Source organism: Giraffa tippelskirchi, chromosome 1, assembly GCF_054371585.1.
Source record: "Giraffa tippelskirchi isolate mGirTip1 chromosome 1, T2T-mGirTip1v1.2.pri, whole genome shotgun sequence".
NCBI lineage: Eukaryota > Metazoa > Chordata > Mammalia > Artiodactyla > Giraffidae > Giraffa > Giraffa tippelskirchi.
This window is the reverse complement of record NC_137275.1, coordinates 31,041,427-31,060,470: the sequence shown is the minus strand read 5'-3', so window position 1 is coordinate 31,060,470 and position 19,044 is coordinate 31,041,427. Positions and strand designations below refer to the sequence as shown.

Genomic DNA, 19,044 nt, shown 5'->3' with positions numbered 1-19,044 from the left:
AAAGGTTACTATAACTTGATACTAGAACCATTTACCACCTCATATAGGATGCTATGCAAGTTACTTCTCACTGAGCTTCAGGCAAAGATAGGGCTCAGTGGCAAGAGATTTGTGATGACTGTTTTCCTGACATACTCATGCATCAGTATGAGTATGAATGGTCCTTTCCATAAACTGATCTGAGAGTCGAGAACCTTTTCTTAGGCTAGTTATCAAAATATTCAAAGCACAACAAAGGCAAATTCCTGAGAACTTTTTCTGGGAACTTCTTATATGTGTTCTCCATTATTTCATATTGTTTGTTGATTCTTGATATTATACCTATGAAAAGCTCATTTTTCTTACCAGTAGAAGACATTTTATCTAGGGAAATGTCACAGACAAGAGAAAGATCACAGACAAGGATTCTCTTGGGAAAGTTTTAACCTAGGAGTTGAGACCAGCAACACAAGTTCTCCGTGCCTCAATATGATGAAATCTAGGAAAAGAAGCTAGACCCAGATGCTACTGGCAGGACAATTACCTAGAATATCACAAAGGGAGGAGCCAGGCAAGTCAACTCCAGTATATTTCTCTTCCCACTCCTACAAAGTAAATAATATCTACCTCCCTGCAGGAAGATAAAATTTGGACACTTTTTGCAGAGAAATAACTCAGCATACTAGAGGGCTGGTGACACTAAGAAGAATGAGGAGCATTCCCAACCCAGAAGATCATCAGCAAGTCTTTCTGATTATAACCACCAGGCATAACATCCTTCAGCAGATTTAGAGAGAACATGGCAGACAAAATATTTCAGAAGGTGATCACTAGCATTTCCCAGAACTTTGCAAAGACATGAAACCTCAAAAAGAGCCAGCAAATGTCACACAAAATTAAATACACCAAGACTATATGGTGAAATCTTAGATAACAAGTAAAGAGGAAAATCTTGATGCTTCTAGAAAGAAAAGATACATTCCTTACAGGATACTAGAAACAGACTTACAATAAAAACTGCTTGCACTGAAACAACAGAACAAAACATAGAAGGAAAACAAATTTTGAACCTGAAATTCTACACCTAGTCCAATTATCAAGTAAACAAACTCATATTTCAGGGAAAACAGTAACTGAGAATTTGATGGTCTTGTTTTCCAATTCTATATGAGTTTAAATATGTAAATAAGTTTATGTATTTCAGATATAATATACGGCTGACCCTACATTATGACTCCTGCCTATTGCCTACTCTGTATGAACGTATATGCATTTATTTCTCTGCAACTAAATTGATTCTTTGGGAGCTACATTCAGCTGGCTCATACACGGATTTTCACAGATTCCCCTGTGCCTCCCCACTTCCTTGCAAAGAATAATTCGTGTTTTAAATTTTCTTGGCTCATGTCTCTGGCCTGAATCTCCTACCTCTAAAGTCCTTTCTTCTACAACGCTGCATGTCTGCCAACCTTGAGGCACTGCTTCTCTCAATCTGGCTCATTCAAATACCACTTAAACTTTGGTTAGGGCAGATTGAAACTTTTATTTACACACAGGGATATACATTCTTTTAGAGGTTTAGGCTACAGTGTGTCAGTAATAAATCAGGTGACTTCCCTAGTGGTCCAGTGACTGGGACTCTGCCCTCCCAATGCAAGGGGCCTGGGTTCGATCCCTGATCAGAGAACTAGATCCTGCATGTGACAAGGATCCTGCATCCCACAATTAGGACCCAAGGACCCAACGCAGCCAAATAAATACATACATACATAATTTTTTTTAAATAAAATAATCATTTTAGTTTCTTTAAATTTAAATCTAAGCCTTGCAATTTACTAATCATGTGACCCAGGGCAAGTTTTACTGAACACACTTAAACCTGTTTTTATAAAATGAGGAGAATATCTTTTTTTTTTTACCCCAGGGTTATTGTGCAGAACAAATGACATAATATATTTAAGGAGCCAAAAACTACTCAGCTGTTGATAAATGTGAATTTACTTTACTTCTTCCCTCTTAACAATAGTGCAAATTCTGCCCCTAGAGAAATGTGAATTTATTTAACCTTGAAAAATAATTTGAGAAAAAGCAATAAAAATTCATTTTTTCGAGTCCATGAACAAAGAAAAGCTAAAAGTGAATATACAAGATGATATTTTAATTTACTCTTGTTGCCATCTGTGAATGCCTATTTAAAATCAAATTATCAAATATCTGAGTATGAAACATACACGGAACACTCCCAATATATTTATACATAGAGTCATATATTTATGTAACTAAAGTGTATAACCAGAAAACTTGTTCACTAATTTACAATGAGAAATATTGTCAACCTGATTAAGTAGAACATGTTTTTCAACTTTTCCTGGCCAGCACGTTTCTCTTCTGGGAACAAATCTTCTGGGAAAATCAAAATATCACAATATTCTTGAATGAGCATGAAATCAGAACAGAAGGCATTAGTTATGTAATTCCAATGTACCCAATATTTCTTCCCTACAAGAGATATCTACACAGCTGGGTTATCCAAAAACTGGAGGTGGCCTCTCACCTTCTTAGCATCATACTGTTTTTATACTATGAGTGGTAGACTTTGGGACTCTACTTGTCTATGCTTCTGTTTCTCCATTTGTTTTGAGGACCTGAAACTATCCAGTGAAGTATGGACTTTAAATTTTAAAGCAGGAGAAACTTCCAATGAGAAGGCAGCATGCAGTTTCTCCACATTCTGATCTGGAAATCAGCCCTCACACTTGTACACAAGTAGCTTTTCATTACTCTTGAGGGAAGTCCTGAATGTGGAAAAGTAACCCCCAGGAAAGGGTCTAACACTGGGCTTAAGTGTATATACATACAAGTATAAAAGTATATAAAAATATAAATGTGGTTTATTAATAAGACTGCCTCCTCAGAACTGAAGACAGTTTCTGCTAAATCTAGATTCAGTCTATGATCTACCTGAAAATTACTAATTTAGTCTTAGAGGCTGTGTTCATAATTTTTGTTCAAGAATTTCTTCCCACAGAGGCAAGTGATGAAATTATATTTCATGTGCAGTTGCAACTTTGCTTTGCTTTACCTTGAAGGCAAGACTAAAAGCAAACTTTATGGAATTTGGGGCAGTGACATCTGGACTATAATGGAGTTCTTTCACACAAAGTATTAGTTGAGATGTGTGTGTGTCAGTTGCTCAGTTGCGTCCTACTTTTTTGCAGCCCTATGGGATGTAACCTGCCAAGTTCCTCTCTCCAGGGTATTCCCCAGACAAGAATACTGGAGTGGGGTGCCATTTCCTACTCCAGGGGATATTCCCAACCCAGGGGTCGAACCCACATGCCTCTTATGTCTCTTGCATTGGCGGACAGATTCTTTATCTCTAGTGCCACCTGGGAAGCCCGTTAGTTGAGATGGAGTTGGGCAAACACTGTGACTGTTTTTAGTAGCTTGTAAAACCAGACTCCATTAGAGGAAAGGATGTGGGTTTTCCCCTGAGAAGAACAGAATTCTCTCATATAGGCACTGTATGTGCATGTGCGTGTGTGTATGTGTGCACATGCCACGTGGAAGCCTAATGGTTGCAATGCAGGGACCTGGAAGTGTACCTGGGCTTTGGATTGCAAGAGTAGCTACTTATGATGACAGCTGTTAACAGTGATTATAAACTAATGACCACAGTCCCATTGAGGTCCACAAAAGTGTTTGATTTGGCCATGGTAGTGTTGGGCTCCAAATCACTGCAGATGGTGACTGCAGCCATGAAATTAAAAGACGCTTGCTCCTTGGAAGAAAAGTTATGACCAACCTAGACAGCATATTAAAAAGCAGAGACCTTACTTTCCCAACAAAGTTCTGTCTAGTCAAAGCTATGATTTTTTCCAGTGGTCATGTATGGATGTGAGAGTTGGACTATAAAGAAAGCTGAGCACCGAAGAACTGATGCTTTTGAAGTATGGTGTTGGAGAAGACTCTTGAGAGTCCCTTGGACTTCAAGGGGATCAAACCAGTCCATCCTAAAGGAAATCAGTCCTGAATATTCATTGGAAGGATTGATGCTGAAGCTGAAATTCCAATACTTTGGCCACCTGATGCGAATAACTGACGAACTGGAAAAGACCCTGATGCTGGGCAAGATTGAAGGCAGGATGAGAACGGGATGATAAAAGATGAGATGGTTGGATGGCATCACCAACTTGATGAACATGTGTTTGAGCAAGCTCCGGGAGTTGGTGATGGACAGGGAAGCCTGGCATGCTGCAGTCCATGGGGTCGCAAAGAGTCGGACATGGCTGAGTGACTGAACTGAGTGTCATATTAAAATAAAAAGTTAAAAAAATGAATGCCAGCGTTGAAAAATTAAGTTTCGTTTAAAAATATGAGTTTCAGACTTTTCTCACAAAATCAGACCTGGCAAAACTAAGTCTGTTTCCATGGGTCAGCAATCAGTCAGCTCTAAAAACAGTAGCTTCTCTTTTTAAATGGGGTATATGCAAGCCAGTTCACCACCACTTGCACTGATATTATTCCTGCTATTTCCTGATACTGCAGCCAAATGTCATGGCCACTTTTCTTACACCAACAGGCTTCACATATTTTCATTACTAGCCAGACCTTGGTTGACATTGAGCTGGCAACTGCTACGTCACCCAACTCAAATGTCCACTAATGTCTGGCTGGTAATTCCATGGACAGAGGAGCCTGGTGGCTATAGTTCATGGGGTCACAAAGAGTCAGAAACAGCTGAGAGACTGAGCACGCATGCATGCACATACCATGTAAGCCTTGCAAATGTCCTGGCAGGGTCCCAACTGTCTTATGGAGAACTACAGGAATGGTGTTCCCTCCTAGGAGCTGGCAGTTAGAGGCAGAAGTGCAGTCTGATGAACATCCCTAGCAGCAAAGGTAATAAACATCCCTTGGCCAGCAGGATGGGAAGCCTGCAGAGAGAGGCCAAACTGCAGCAGAGCTCTTACCCACAGGCAATCAGGACCCTGGAGACTCTCCAAACAGTGTGGCAGATAAGTGAGTTCTAACATCTGGCAAGTGGATAGACAGTCATTTCCTGTAATTATCTGGACACAAACATAAAAGATAAGCTCAGTTTGTAGTGACAGGCTGATAAAGCTGCAGACATATGTAGACAAGTTCCGGTTCATGAGGGGATCTTCTCACAGTCATCTCTTCACATTCACCTTCAACCACTTTCTCACTTGTTTTTCACTCAGTCTTACCTTCCTGAGAAGGTGTGTTGCCAGGCTTTGGCTTTAAATAGAACAGAAATCAAGCAGTTTTCCTTTGGAGACAGCAAATTAAAAAAAAAATTTAAAATAGTGACTTTTTTTAAAGACTACAGAGTATCGCTGATTCAGATGTGGGTCACACCTTCTCACAGAAAACACATTTTAAAACTTATACTTTCCTCAGTTGTCATGAATGTTTCATCTGTATGAATATTTTGCATTTGTCTATAAGAGAATCGTATAGAAGAGAATTCCGTGTGTTGTGTTTGCTTTGGGGAGGATCTGCTGCCCTACAGTTCAAAACTGAGAATATTGACAGGAGATAAACTATCTGGATTGGATGGAGTGTGGAGTATAGTCAGTATCTTCTGTTTGGAAGGAACTGCATAAACTCCAGAGGTGAAGATCCCACTGAGCATCATTATCCAAGGAGATGTGATAGTTTGGCTCTACTGGAAAGTCACTAAAGCGTCACTGTGAACTCAAGCTGTGCAATATCATGCAGGCTACAAAGTGTCAGAAAAGAATAAGCAAAGGATAGCAAGGCTTCTGTGTGTTGGGTTATCTTTAACAAATCCATTCTATTTATGTGAATAGTTTTTAATTCACTTTATAATTATGAAAATTGCCTGTACAAAATGTCCACTGATTATAAATTTTGTGTAAACAATATAGGATATTGTAAATGAAAGTGAAGCAAATGCAGAGAAACAAGAGCTTTTATAAATATAAACAAAAACAGGCAACAGTTGGATAACAGGAAATGTCCATGTGCAACTTTAAATAATAATGCCAAATTACTCCCCACTGTAGTTTATCAATTTACACTCTCATCAGGAGTATGTGAGAGCACTTGTGTCCATCCATGGTTATTTCTGCCATTATGTCTCAAGTACCAAGCACAAGGCAGACCACATAGTTGGATGATAAGTGATGTTTGATGAATGAATGAATGAGGACCACGATTTGTTTACTATTGGGACAGTCTAGAACACAGGTCCAGCACCAGCTCCAACTAAAGGCAAGTAGGGACAGAGTTAGCATTACACAAGGGTCTGCTCAGAAAAGCAAGGTAGAACATACTATCTGGGAAAAATAGTGGCAAGGAAACAATCAAATCCCAGGTGAGAAAAATGTAACAGAAGATGATTAAGGCATGACAGGTAGGCATTCTGTCAATAGGCAATATGCAGAGATCCATGCAGCAGTCTACCTCAGCAAATTCTTCCTAGTGGGAATCTTAATTCTGAAAGCAAGTCCCTAGTCCCTAAAAGGCAGTATCAGAAAAATGACTGGCTTTTAGGGGAGAAAGATAGTAGCAGATATAAAGAATTGTTAACAATAGGATATTGAGTAGAAACTAGAGAAATCCCAGAGCTAGAAATCGGAGTGGATCTATCAGCCCATCTATGCCTTTAGGTTCAGCCGTAGACTCACAGTGCTGACAGATGTCAGTATATTTCTGGCTGTAGTTCATGACCCATTGTGTCAATCCAAAAACAGATTTCTTTTCTATTCATAATTCATTTTACCCTGACCACCTTCTCACTGATGGCTATCATTTGTATCTCATTCCTATCTCGGTCTAGGCTTTCCTGCTCTGCAACTCAGTCATTTTCTCCTGGCTACCATCCTTTAACACCAAACTGCCGTTTCCCAATTTTGGCTTAGGGTTCCCAAGTGGCTCAAGTGGTGAAGAATCCGCCTGACAATGCAGGGGACACAGAAGACGTGCATTTGATCCTTGGGTCAGGGAGGTTCCCCTGGAGAAGGAAACGGCAACGCATGCTAGTAATCTTTCCCGGAGAATTCCATGGACAGAAGAGTCTGGTGGGCCATAATGGTCCATAGGGTCTCAAAGAATTGAACACAACTGAGCACCCACTCATTTATATTCAATTTTAGCTCAGTCCACTGATGTGATTATTCCAAGTTAATCTGCTAGTATTGACTATCCCCCTCACACACTTTATTGGTTTTTGGTTATTTCTATATCATTTCCTTCTATTACTCTCTTCAGGAAAGATTATTTTCCAATACAATGGAGGGGAAAGGAGAAACCAAAAAATGATCAGATATTGGGAATACAATAATAACTACATGAGGAAATTCTAAATTTATTTAAAGTTCTGAGAGAAAAAATATCTACAGTAGTGGCTCAACTCTTATTAACTCCAACAGTGCTAGGACTCTGTATTCCAAATATATCAGGAAATCAATACACAGTCATGGCATATTATAATGGTCAGTCAGTCAGTTTAATTCAGTTACTCAGTCATGTCCAACTCTTTGCGATGCCGTGGACTGCAGCACGCCAGGCCTCCCTGTCCATCACCAACTCCCGGAGTTTACCCAAACTCATGTCCATCAAGTCGGTGATGCCATCCAGCCATCTCATCCTCTGTCATCCCCTTCTCCTCCTGCCCTCAATCTTTCCCAGCATCAGGGTCTTTTCAAATGAGTCAGCTGTTCGCATCAGGTGGACAAAGTATTGGAGTTTCAGCTTCAACATCAGTCCTTCCAATGAACACCCAGGACTGGTCTCCTTTAGGATGGACTGGCTGGATCTCCTTGCAGTCCAAGGGACTCTCAAGAGTCTTCTCCAACACCACAATTCAAAAGCATCAATTCTTTGTTGCTCAGCTTTCTTCACAGTCCAACTCTCACATTCATACATGACTACTGCAAAAATTATAGCTATGACTAGACCTTTGTCGGCAAAGTAATGTTTCTGCTTTTCAATATGCTGTCTAGCTTAGTCATATCTTTTCTTCCAAGGAGCAAGTGTCTTTTAATTTCATGTCTGCAGTCACTGTCTACAGTGATTTTTGAGCCCAAGAAAATAAAGTCTATCTCTGTTTCCATTGTTTACCCATCTATTTGCCATGAAGTGATGGAACTGGATGCCATGATCTTCGTTTTTTGAATGTTGAGCTTTAAGCCAGCTTTTTCACTCTCTTTCACTTTCATCAAGAGGCTCTTTAGTTCTCCTTCACTTTCTGCCATAAGGGTGGTGTCATCTGCATATCTGAAGTTTTTGATATTTCTCCCAGCAATCTTGATTCCAGTTTGTGCTTCATCTAGCCTGGCATTTTGCATGATATATTCTGCATCTAACTTAAATAAGCAGGGTGACAATCAATTTATTGTACTAATTGATGTACTTCTTTCCCAATTTGGAACCAGTCCATTGTTCCATGTCCAGTTTTAACTGTTGCTTCTTGATCTTCATGCAGATTTCTCAGGAGGCGGGTCAGGTGGTCTGGTATTCCCATCTCTTTAAGAATTTTCCACAGTTTGTTGTGATCCACACAGTCAAAGGCTTTAGTGCAGTCAATAAAGCAGAAGTGGATGCTTTTCTGGAACTCTCTTGTTTTTTCTATGATCCAAGGGATGTTGGCAATTTGATCTCTGGTTCCTCTGCCTTTTCTAAAACCACCTTGAACATCTGGAAGTTCTTGGTTCACATACTGTTGAAGCCTCACTTAGAGAACTTTTAGCATTACTTTGCTAGTGTGTAAGATGAGTGCAATTGTGCGGTAGTTTGAACATTCTTTGGTATTGCCTTTCTTTAGGATTGGAATGAAAAATGACCTTTTCCAGTCCTGTGGCCACTGCTGACTTTTCTAAATTTGCTGGCATATTGAGTGCGGCACTTCCACAGCATCATCTTTCAGGATTTGAAATAGCTGAATGGGAATTCCATCACCTCCACTAGCTTTGTTTGTAGTGATGCTTCCTAAGGCCTACTTGACTTCGCATTCCAGGATGTCTGGCTCTAGGTGAGTGATCACACCATAGTGGTTATCTGAGTCATTAAGATCTTTTTTGTATAGTTCTTCTGTGTATTCTTGCCAATTCTTCTTAAGGTGGTGAACAATGCAAATGATAATATTCCACCATTATGATGCTGGAACAATGCAAATGATAACCTTGTCTCCAGTCTTCCATCTTTGTTCTATGCTTCCTATAATAAGGATATTAACATAACATGGATTTTTTGTGATCCCCTAGTGTCCCTATATACTGAAGAGATAGAGTTAAATTTTATTCCTTATTTGGATCACATTAATTTTTAATTCAGTGGATAAAACTTCAAAGGATATACAATGAATAACCATATTTAATAGACACATAAATATCACTTAATGAAGGAAGAAATTTTCCTTATCTCTGAAAGCATTGCTGATTTATCTGAGGGTCTTGAACTTTTCAGCTGTACTCAGATACAGATTTCATTGGCCCACTGTAAGACTGGACATTCTGAGTTCTTTCATGAGTTTCCCTAAATCAGTCGTGTCTTGAAATATTGACAAATGAAATATTCTCTACCTTCACTCCTTTCCTAGCACTGATAGGGTGTATCTAAAATATTGGACAAGCATTTGTGCCAACGATACAATGTAACAGATCTCAAACATTAAACACATAGAATGCAGAATTAAATTGAGAATTTCTGATCAGCCCTATTCTACAAAATCCAAGCTCATGTCTAATACCATGCAGTAGGCACTGCTTGGGATTCAAGCCTCACAGTCTCACCTTTGTCCGTAGAATCTGTGAGCTGATCATCTGGTCAATAAATATCTCTTTAACAGGCTACATTATATTTTTGTTTGTCAGGACTAGAATATTTTCTAACTGCATAGCCTTGCCTTTGGATATGTTAGAAATTACTAGAAGGAAGGAAAAGAAGAAGCATAAGGAGAAGGAATAAGTGAGAAAAAGAGAGAGGATGAGGAGGAGAAAACATTAATCCAATGATATTTTGAAAAGATTCCTTTCTGTTTTTATTTTCTGTACAATCTGTTTTTTAAACTAATTCATATATATTCTAGTTTTTTTTTTAATCTCCTCAAGTTTTTCCAATTACCATGTATAATTTTAGAGAGTATGCAAAAAAAAAAAATGGAAAAACTGAATAAATAAGCAACTTTGAGGTTACCACTTACAACCAGAGCCCAGCTGGGCCCTTCAACACTTGGTGTACAGGCCTGGAACAGCCATCGTCTTTGGCAAACAGTAGTATGCTGATCTTGGAAGCTGTTGCTGCCTGAGGCACAGGCATTATGAGGTAATAACAATTGGTAAAATTAAATGAGAATGATGAGCCAAGAAATAGGTGAGCCATAAACCATCCCAGGATAGTTTCACTCTGAAGTAATATGACTGGCAACCATTAATAGTCATTAGCAAGGTATCCTTTGCTCTCATATCCATCACGGTGAGTGTTGGGGTCCTTTAATGGACCGGAACCTGGTGGTCCAGAGTCGACAATAAGAAAATGAAAGAGAGAAAGATAGAGAGAAAAAGAAAGAGAGAGAGAGAAAGAAAGACACGGGGACCCAAGCCTCTGATGGAGGAAGGGTACTTTAATGATCTTTCTATGAGTATATATATGCTGTGTTACAAGAAATTTCTTTTGACAATGACAAAGGTCAGAAAACTAAACATACAGCAACCATTACCAAGGGAACAAGGGAATAATAATAATCACAAGGTCAGGAGACAAACCATATTTCAAGAAAGACGATCGAGACTAACTAGTTTTGCCTAAGGAGAATGTTTACTGAAGGAGACCCGAGCCTGTCTCATTCCATGACCTCTGTCCTGGGAGCAGCTTGCCATTCCACTTGATAAGGAACAGAGGTTTTATGAGAAACACCACGTAGGAATCCTCCTGTTAAACATCCCCTGATAGGTAAGGAACCAGACAAATAAGCTAAGTCTTGTCCAAAGAAAAGAAATAAGCATTCAAATCTTCCTCAATTGAAAACTCTCTCATTTGTCCTCCACTACTTATTCATTAATTTACATCCTTACCCGGATTTTAAAATAGTTTAAGATATCACTTTTATTGCCACTGGAAAAGGACATGCATTGATAATTTATGCCTTGCCCTCCTGTCTCTGAAAAGCAGAATAGCACTGTTTTTGGAGTAGAAAATGGCAACACACTTCAGTATTCTTGCCTGGAAAATTCCATGGACAGTGGAGCCTCGAGGGTTAGAGTCCATGGGCTCGCAAAGAGTCGGATACTATTGAGCACACACACACAGAGCAGTGTTTTTAATGGAATAGTTGCCAAATGGCCCTGACACATCCACTTGTGTATACACAAGCTCTCATTATGTGTGACAAGTGCAGAATGATACGTAGAAACTAACTCTGGCAAAAATCCTAGTGTGTGGCATATGCTCTTACAGGAAACTTGCCTAGCACAGCACATATGCGACTAGAGACCTTGCCTTAAGAAAAGTACTGTGGGTACATATATTTTGCTATTTCTCCCGAAAAGTGATTTGAAAATATTCATTTACATCAAACAACAGAGGCTTGTATCCAGAGAGGTGTGTGTGTGTGCTAAGTCATTTCAGTTGTGTCCGACTCTTTGTGACCCTATGGACTGTAGCCCGCCAGACTCCTCTGTCCATGGGATTCTCCAGGCAAGAACACTGGAGTGGATTGCCATGCCCTTCTCCAGGGGCTCTTCCCTACCCAGGGATCAAACCCATTATGTCTCCTGCATTGGCGGACAGTTTCTTTACCACTAATGCCACCAGAGAGGTATGTCAAAGTAAACTATGCATTAGAAACTTTTGCCAAAAAAATAAATTGTTTTTCTTAGATCAGGCTATGATCTAAATGTTTCCCTCACACATTAAAGAAGGCTAAATATTACAAGGTGAAAGGGAATATTTACTTTCTATAATGTCTGCATACTTCCTAGAAGAGAAAGCTGAGACTTTGGGGGATCTTTCTATAACCTTTTTTAATACTGGTTATATAAACACATATGCTTCAACTAAATTATGGCCAATATTTAAGCTCAGAATGAAATAACCAGTAAGATTTGTAGCAAACATGCTCTTTTTTTTGCCTTCTAGTCTCAAAATTAATTAAGCTTTCCCTTGACTAGACCTCTCAGTTCCACATGTATTTATTGTTTTACTACTGAAAAATGATATACCCAAGATATTATGCTAAAAGGTAACATAGATAATGCAAAAATAAAAAATAAATAGATGTCTTTTCTCATAAAGTAGCATTTGAAAGTTGAAGTTTCAATAAATATTGCTCACCAGAGTAAGCAGATTTTTCTGTATTAACATCTCTCATAGGGGAGTGGGAGTGGAGATGAGTGAAAAGCCTTGGATTTAACCATTTAAGTACTACAAATAAGGCATGATTCTCCATAAGCATGGAGAAGGCAATGGCACCCCACTCCAGTACTCTTGCCTGGAAAATCCCATGGATGGAGGAGCCTGGTAGGCTGCAGTCCTTGGGGTCACTAAGAGCCGGACATGACTGAGCGACTTCACTTTCACTTCTCACTTTCATGCATTGGAGAAGGAAATGGCAACCCACTCCAGTATTCTTGCCTGGAGAATCCCAGGGACAGGGGAGCCTGGTGGGCTGCCGTCTATGGGGTTGCACAGAGTCAGACATGACTGAAGCGACTTAGCAGCAGCAGCAGCAGCAGCAGCTCCATAAGCAATACTTCTTTTTTAACAGAGACAATGAAACCTGCTTAATCCAGACTATCACTGGAGAGTTGTTTTTTTTTTTTTTTAAGATGTTATTTAAGAATCTGTGACAATCAGAAACAGAAAAATAGAATTGACTGATTCCTCTAGAAAAGTTGGTATCTTGCCAAGGTTGCTTTTCTTAAGAGAAAATATATTTTCCCTACTTCTCTAAATAATATTTTAGGAAAAAGGGTTCGCACAAAAGTCCCCTAAACCTTGGAGTTCACAGCCAGCCTTAAGTTTTCCATTTCTAGGGTTAAGTTCCTCATCCTAAAACCACAAATATTGTTGGTTGAATAATACAAGGCTGAGAGGAAATCCTTCCTCATATTTTTAAAACTCTTCGATTCTAGAATTATTGCCTCTCCAACGACTCCTTTGATGTGAAAGCCAAATGCTTTCTGCTCAGAGGCCTCTGTTAATATCTTCATAATCCCAGGGAGAGGTTCCTTCTTATTCAAATCTCAGGTGGTGAGGAAGAAGACAGAACACATAATGATCCAATTATACTGCAATTCAAAAGTAGAAAGAGAGTCAGGTCAAGAAGGAAGACAGCATCCTGCCTTCAGGTGCATCTTGCAATGAAGCAGGGGTGTGGAGTACACAGAAGAGGGCCTCACCCACATAAACAAAGCTGACAAGTGCTCTCTCAGCAGCCCAGGAGCCTCTGCAGCCAACATCTGCCATGACAATAGCTATAGCAATTGCACCATGTCAGAAGGGATTATTTCACTGTCATAGTTCATGTGGAGCCAGTCTTGTTATGAAAATATGTAAGCTTGCACTTTTTTTTCCACCTTGATTGAGGTGTATTATTTATCTTGCATAACTGAAAAATAAGGAACACTTGACAAATTTATATGTCATTCTTGGCAGAGGTCATGCTCATCTTCTCTGTGTAGTTTCAATTTCAGTATATTTGCTGTGGAAAGAAGCATGAGGCTTGCTTGAATTTTTATTTATGGTGTTTGTATTTTTTAAATTATTACTTTGATATTATTTAGATCTGAAAATCATCAAATGCCAAATTAATACACACATATAGAAAAACAAACACAAATGAGAATATAACAGTGACTATCTTTACATGATGTCTAGATTAATTTTTTAACTGATTTTAATTATAAATATTATCTGAAATTTCAGTAGTGAACGGACTTCCCTGGTGAGTCCTGTGGCTAAATTTGGAGCTCCCAGTGCAGGGAGCCCAAGTTTGATCCCTGGTCAGGGAACTAGATCCTGCAAGCTGAAACTAAGATGGGACATAGCCAAATAAATAAATAAAGTTTCTGTAAAAAGCATTTATTTACTATTTATTGATTAAGAACAAACACAAATTTTCTTTTTTATCCAAAAAGTATGATTCTCTCATATCAAGTGATTTTTTTCTATTTTAATGCAATTTTCAAATGTTTACAATAAACACATAAGAAAAGAGTAATAATTATTTTATCTCTAAAGAGACCTCAGTGATGAAATTGTTCATTTAGTCTGAATGCTGGGAGCATATAAAGGTGTAATTTAAACACCAGCACAATAAAAAGGCTTAAGTACTCTGTTAAAAATGATGAATCAACAAAAGTAGAAGTGTTATATCACCAGTATAGGTGGATATTCTGGGCCTAACTGAGTAAGCTTTGGTTGAGACCTAGGCAAATTCATCCCTTCTACTAAAGTGAGCTGCTAAACCAAGTCCTGTCTTTCATCTGACCAGAAAGATAGACAGCTAGAAAGGATCTGAAATGGAGATAGCAAGCCCAATTTATTCACAGTGTCAGTACTGCTCTATGAACTGTCTGATCACTTATGTAATGCTAATTTGAGTTAGAAATTAAGGTGAAGGGTCCAGAAATAACTTAAGGAAATTTGCTAGCCCTACACACCAGAATGTACAAATCATCTCCTGGACCAAATAGTTTATTCATTAGTGATATCAATATTTCTATTGCCTTTCTCAGTTCTAATAGTCTAATATGTGTATTGTTGCATTATAAATTAATTTACATATGTGCAGGAAAATCCTGTCCTTTAATTTTACTCTGGGAAATATTTGACCAAACTAAAATTGATAAAGGAAAGAATTGTGTGTATTAGTTGCTCAGTTATGTCCGACTCTTTGCGACCCCATGGACTTTAAGCCTACCAGCCTCCTCTCTCCATGGCATTATCCAGGCAAGAATACTGGAGTGGGTTGCTGTTCCCTTCTCCCGGGCATCTTCCCAACCCAGGGATCAAACCAAGGTCTCTTGTATTGCAGGCAGATTCTTTACCATCTGAGCCATCAGGGAAGCCCTAATAGAGCAGCTAACAAAGTGTAATTTTATCTGTGTTTCTTAAAAGGGAAAATTAAATGTCCACCAAAAATACTGCATGATGTTCTTCATCAGGGGAAATCCCAAAGTAGGCAGCATAAAGCTAAAGCAACCCCCTTACAAGTCCCTTAATTTTTGTTCCGAAGTGCCAGGTCAGTACTATCATGTTGATGAAATCTTCAAACTTTGGTGCCTTCCTGACAACATGCAAACATTTTATGGGAATTCCTTTGTGGTCCAGTGGTTAGGAAAACATGCACACATTTTAACAATGTGCACTTTAATAACTGTGGTCACCAGCATGATTTCTCTAGGAGTTTTCCTACTAATCCTAGCACTCACTTAAGCAGTTGTGAAACTGATGATGTATGTAGTTATTTTTTTAAAGCCCAGAAGAGTAATTATAATATGAGTGGATGGATGCATATAATTCGAGATTTTAGCTCAGAGATCCCTATCTAGAAACTCCCTAACAAAGAAATGTTGTCAGAAAGACAAATGGTTGTTACGTTTACAGGAGAAACCACAATGCCTGGAGAAGACAGGATGTAGTCACCCCAAAAAGAAGCCGGTGGCACTTTCATTGCAAAGCCCTGGGGCAAAACTGATGCTTCTCTGCAGCTTTCCTTCCTTTGCTTGTAGCCTTCTGAATGCTGGGCAGACTCACTCACAATAATGTCTGAAATTGGAAAAACCCTGGGAATAAAATTGAGAAATTAACAGTTTCTCATTTTCAAAAAGCAAAAACTCTTTTTTTTATAGACAAGAAGCAGTCATTTCTCAGTGGATTAACAAATCCTTTCATTCTTTTTCATTTTTTTTTATTGAAGGATAATTGCTTTACAGAATTTTGTTGTTTTCTGTCAAACCTCAACATGAATCAGTCATCAGTTCAGTTCAGTCGCTCAGTCATGTCCAACTCTTTGTGACCCCATGAATTGCAGCACGCCAGGCCTCCCTGTCCATCACCAACTCCTGGAGTTTACCCAAACTCATGTCCGTTGGGATGGTGATGCCATCCAACCATCTCATCCTCTGTCGTCCCCTTCTCCTCCTGCCCCCAGTCCTTCCCAGCATCAGGGTCTTTTCCAATGAGTCAACTCTTCGCATGAGGTGGCCAAACTATTGGAGTTTCAGCTTCAACATCAGTCCTTCCAATGAACACCCAGGACTGATCTTCTTTAGGCTGGACTGGTTGGATCTCCTTGCAGTCCAAGGGACTCTCAAGAGTCTTCTCCAACACCACAGTTCAAAAGCATCAATTCTTTGGTGCTCAGCTTTCTTCACAGTCCAACTCTCACATCCATACATGACTACTGGAAAAAACCTAGCCTTGACTAGACAGACCTTTGTTGGCAAAGTAATGTCTCTGCTTTTTAATATGCTATCTAGGTTAGTCATAACTTTCCTTCCAAGGAGTATGGGTCTTTTAATTTCATGACTGCAATCACCATCTGCAATGATTTTGGAGCCCATAAAAATAAAGTCTGCCACTGTTTCCACTGTTTCCCCACCCATTTCCCATGAAGTGATGGGACCGGATGCCATGATTTTAGTTTTCTGAATGTTGAGTTTTACAGAATTTTGTTGTTTTCTGTCAAACTTCAACATGAATCAGCCATAGGTATACATATATCCCCTCTCTTTTGAACCTCTCTCCCATCTCCTTCCCTATCCCACCCCTCTAGGTTGATACAGACCCCCTGTTTGAGTTTCCTGAGCCATACAGCAAATCCCGTTGGCTATCTATTTTACATATGGTAATGTAAGTTTCCATGTTACTCTTTTCATACATCTCACCCTCTCCTCCCCTCCCCCATGTCCATAAGTCTATTCTCTATGTCTGTTTCTCCATCGCTGCCCTGTAAATAAATTCTTCAGTACCACTTTTCTAGATTCCGTATATATGCGTTAGAATATGATCTTTGTCTTTCTCTTTCTGACTCACTTCACTCTGTATAATAGGTTCTATGTTCATCAACCTCATCAGAACGACTCAAATGCATTCCTTTTTATGGCTGAGTAATGTTCCATTGTGCATATGTACCACAACTTCTTTATCCATTCATCTGTTGATGGACGTCAAGGTTGCTTCCATGTTCTAGCTATTGTAAATAGTGTTGCAATGAAAAATGGTATACATGTGTCTTTTTCAGTTCTTTTTTCCCTCAGGGTGTATGCCCAGTAGTGGGATTGCTGGGTCATATGGTGTTTTTTTGGAGAAGGAATATGTCCATTTCTTCAAGGTTATTCATTTTACTGCCATATAGTTGTTCTTAATAGCTTCTTATAATCCTTTGTACTTATGCATTATCTGTTGCAAACTCTCCTTTTCATTTCTAATTTTGTTGATTTGATTCTTCTTTTTTTCTTGAAGAGTCTGGCTAAAGGGTTGTCAATTTTGTTTATCTTCTCAAAGAACCAGCTTTTAGTTGTATTAATCTTTACTTTGTTTCTTTCATTTCTTTTTCAATTATTTCTGCTCAGATCATTATGATTTCTTTCCTTCTACTAATTTTGTGTTTTTTTGTTGTTGTTGTTCTTCTTTGTCCAATTGCTTTAGATATAAAGTTAGGTTATCTATTTGATGTGTTTTTTGTTTCTTGAGGTAGGATTGTATTGCTATAAATGTCCCTCTTAGAACTGCTTTTGCTGCATCCCATAGGCTTTGAGTTGTTGTGTTTTCACTGTCATTTGTTTCTATAAATTTTTTGATTTCCCTTTTGATTTCTTCTGTAACCTGTTGGTTATTTAGAAATGTGTTGTTTAATCTCCATGTGTTTGTGTTTCTTACATTTTTTCCTTGTAATTGATATTTAGTCTCATAGCGTTGTGGTGGGAGAAAATGCTTGATATGATTTCAATTTTCTTAAATTTACTGAGGTTTGATTTGTGACCCAAGATGTGGTCTACTGCTGCTAAGTCGCTTCAGTCATGTCCAACTCTGTGCCACCCCAAAGATGGCAGCTCACCAGGCTCCCCCATCCCCGGGATTCTCCAGGCAAGAGCACTGGAGTGGGTTGCCATTTCCTTCTCCAGTGCATGAAAGCGAAAAGTGAAAGTGAAGTCGCTCAGTCATGTCCGACTCTTAGTGACCCCATGGATTGCAGCCTACCAAGCTCCGCCATCCATGGGATTTTTCCACGCAAGAGTACTGGAGTGGGTTGCTATTGCCTTCTCCAGATGTGGTCTAACCTGGAGAATATTCTGTGTGCACTTGAGAGGGAGGTATATTCGTCTGCATTTGGATGAAATTCCCTGGAGATATCAACGAAATCCATCTCATTCAATGTATCATTTGAGACTTGTGTTTCCTTACTAATTTTCTCTTTTGATGATCTGTCCATTGGTGTGAGTGGCTGTTAAAGTCTCCTACCATTATTGTGTTACTGTCAATTTCTCCTTTTATGTCTGTTAGTGTTTGTCTTATGTATTGAGTTGCTCCTATGTTGAGTGCATAGATATTTACAACTGTTATGTCTTCCTCTTGAACTGATCCCTTGGTCATTATGTATGTCCTTCCTTCTCTTTTGTAATCTTCTTTATTTTAAAATCTATTTTGTCTGATATGAGGATTGCTACTCCAGCTTTCTTTTGCTTCCCATTTGCATGGAATATATTTTTCCATCCTCTCACTCTCAGCCTATATGTGTCTTTAGGTCTGAAGTGGGTTTCTTGTCAACAGCATATATATGAGTCTTGTTTTTGTATCCATTCAGCCAGTCTGTGTCTTTTGGTTGGAGCATTTAATCCATTTACATTTAAAGTAACTATTGATATATATGTTCCTATTGCCATTTTCTTAATTGTTTGGGGTTGATTTTGTAGATCTTTTTTCTTCTCTTTTATTTCTACATTATGTAAGTCCTTTAACATTTGTTGTAAAGCTGGTTTGTTGGTACTGAATTCTCTTAACTTTTGCTTGTCTGAAAATCTTTTTATTTCTCCATCAATTTTGAATGAGATCCTCGCTGGATACTGTAAT

The 19,044-nt window shown here is 38.9% G+C and overlaps 1 protein-coding gene and 1 non-coding gene across 3 annotated transcripts in view; both read right to left on the bottom strand.

The window, feature by feature from the left end:
• The window catches only part of LOC145511153 (transmembrane protease serine 11E-like), a 101,803-nt gene that overhangs the window by 62,569 nt on the left and 20,190 nt on the right, over positions 1 to 19,044 (bottom strand). The window lies entirely within an intron of this gene.
• Positions 13,580 to 13,685, bottom strand: LOC145521691 (U6 spliceosomal RNA). The gene has a single exon (XR_014065588.1). It is a non-coding gene; the product is annotated as a U6 spliceosomal RNA (small nuclear RNA).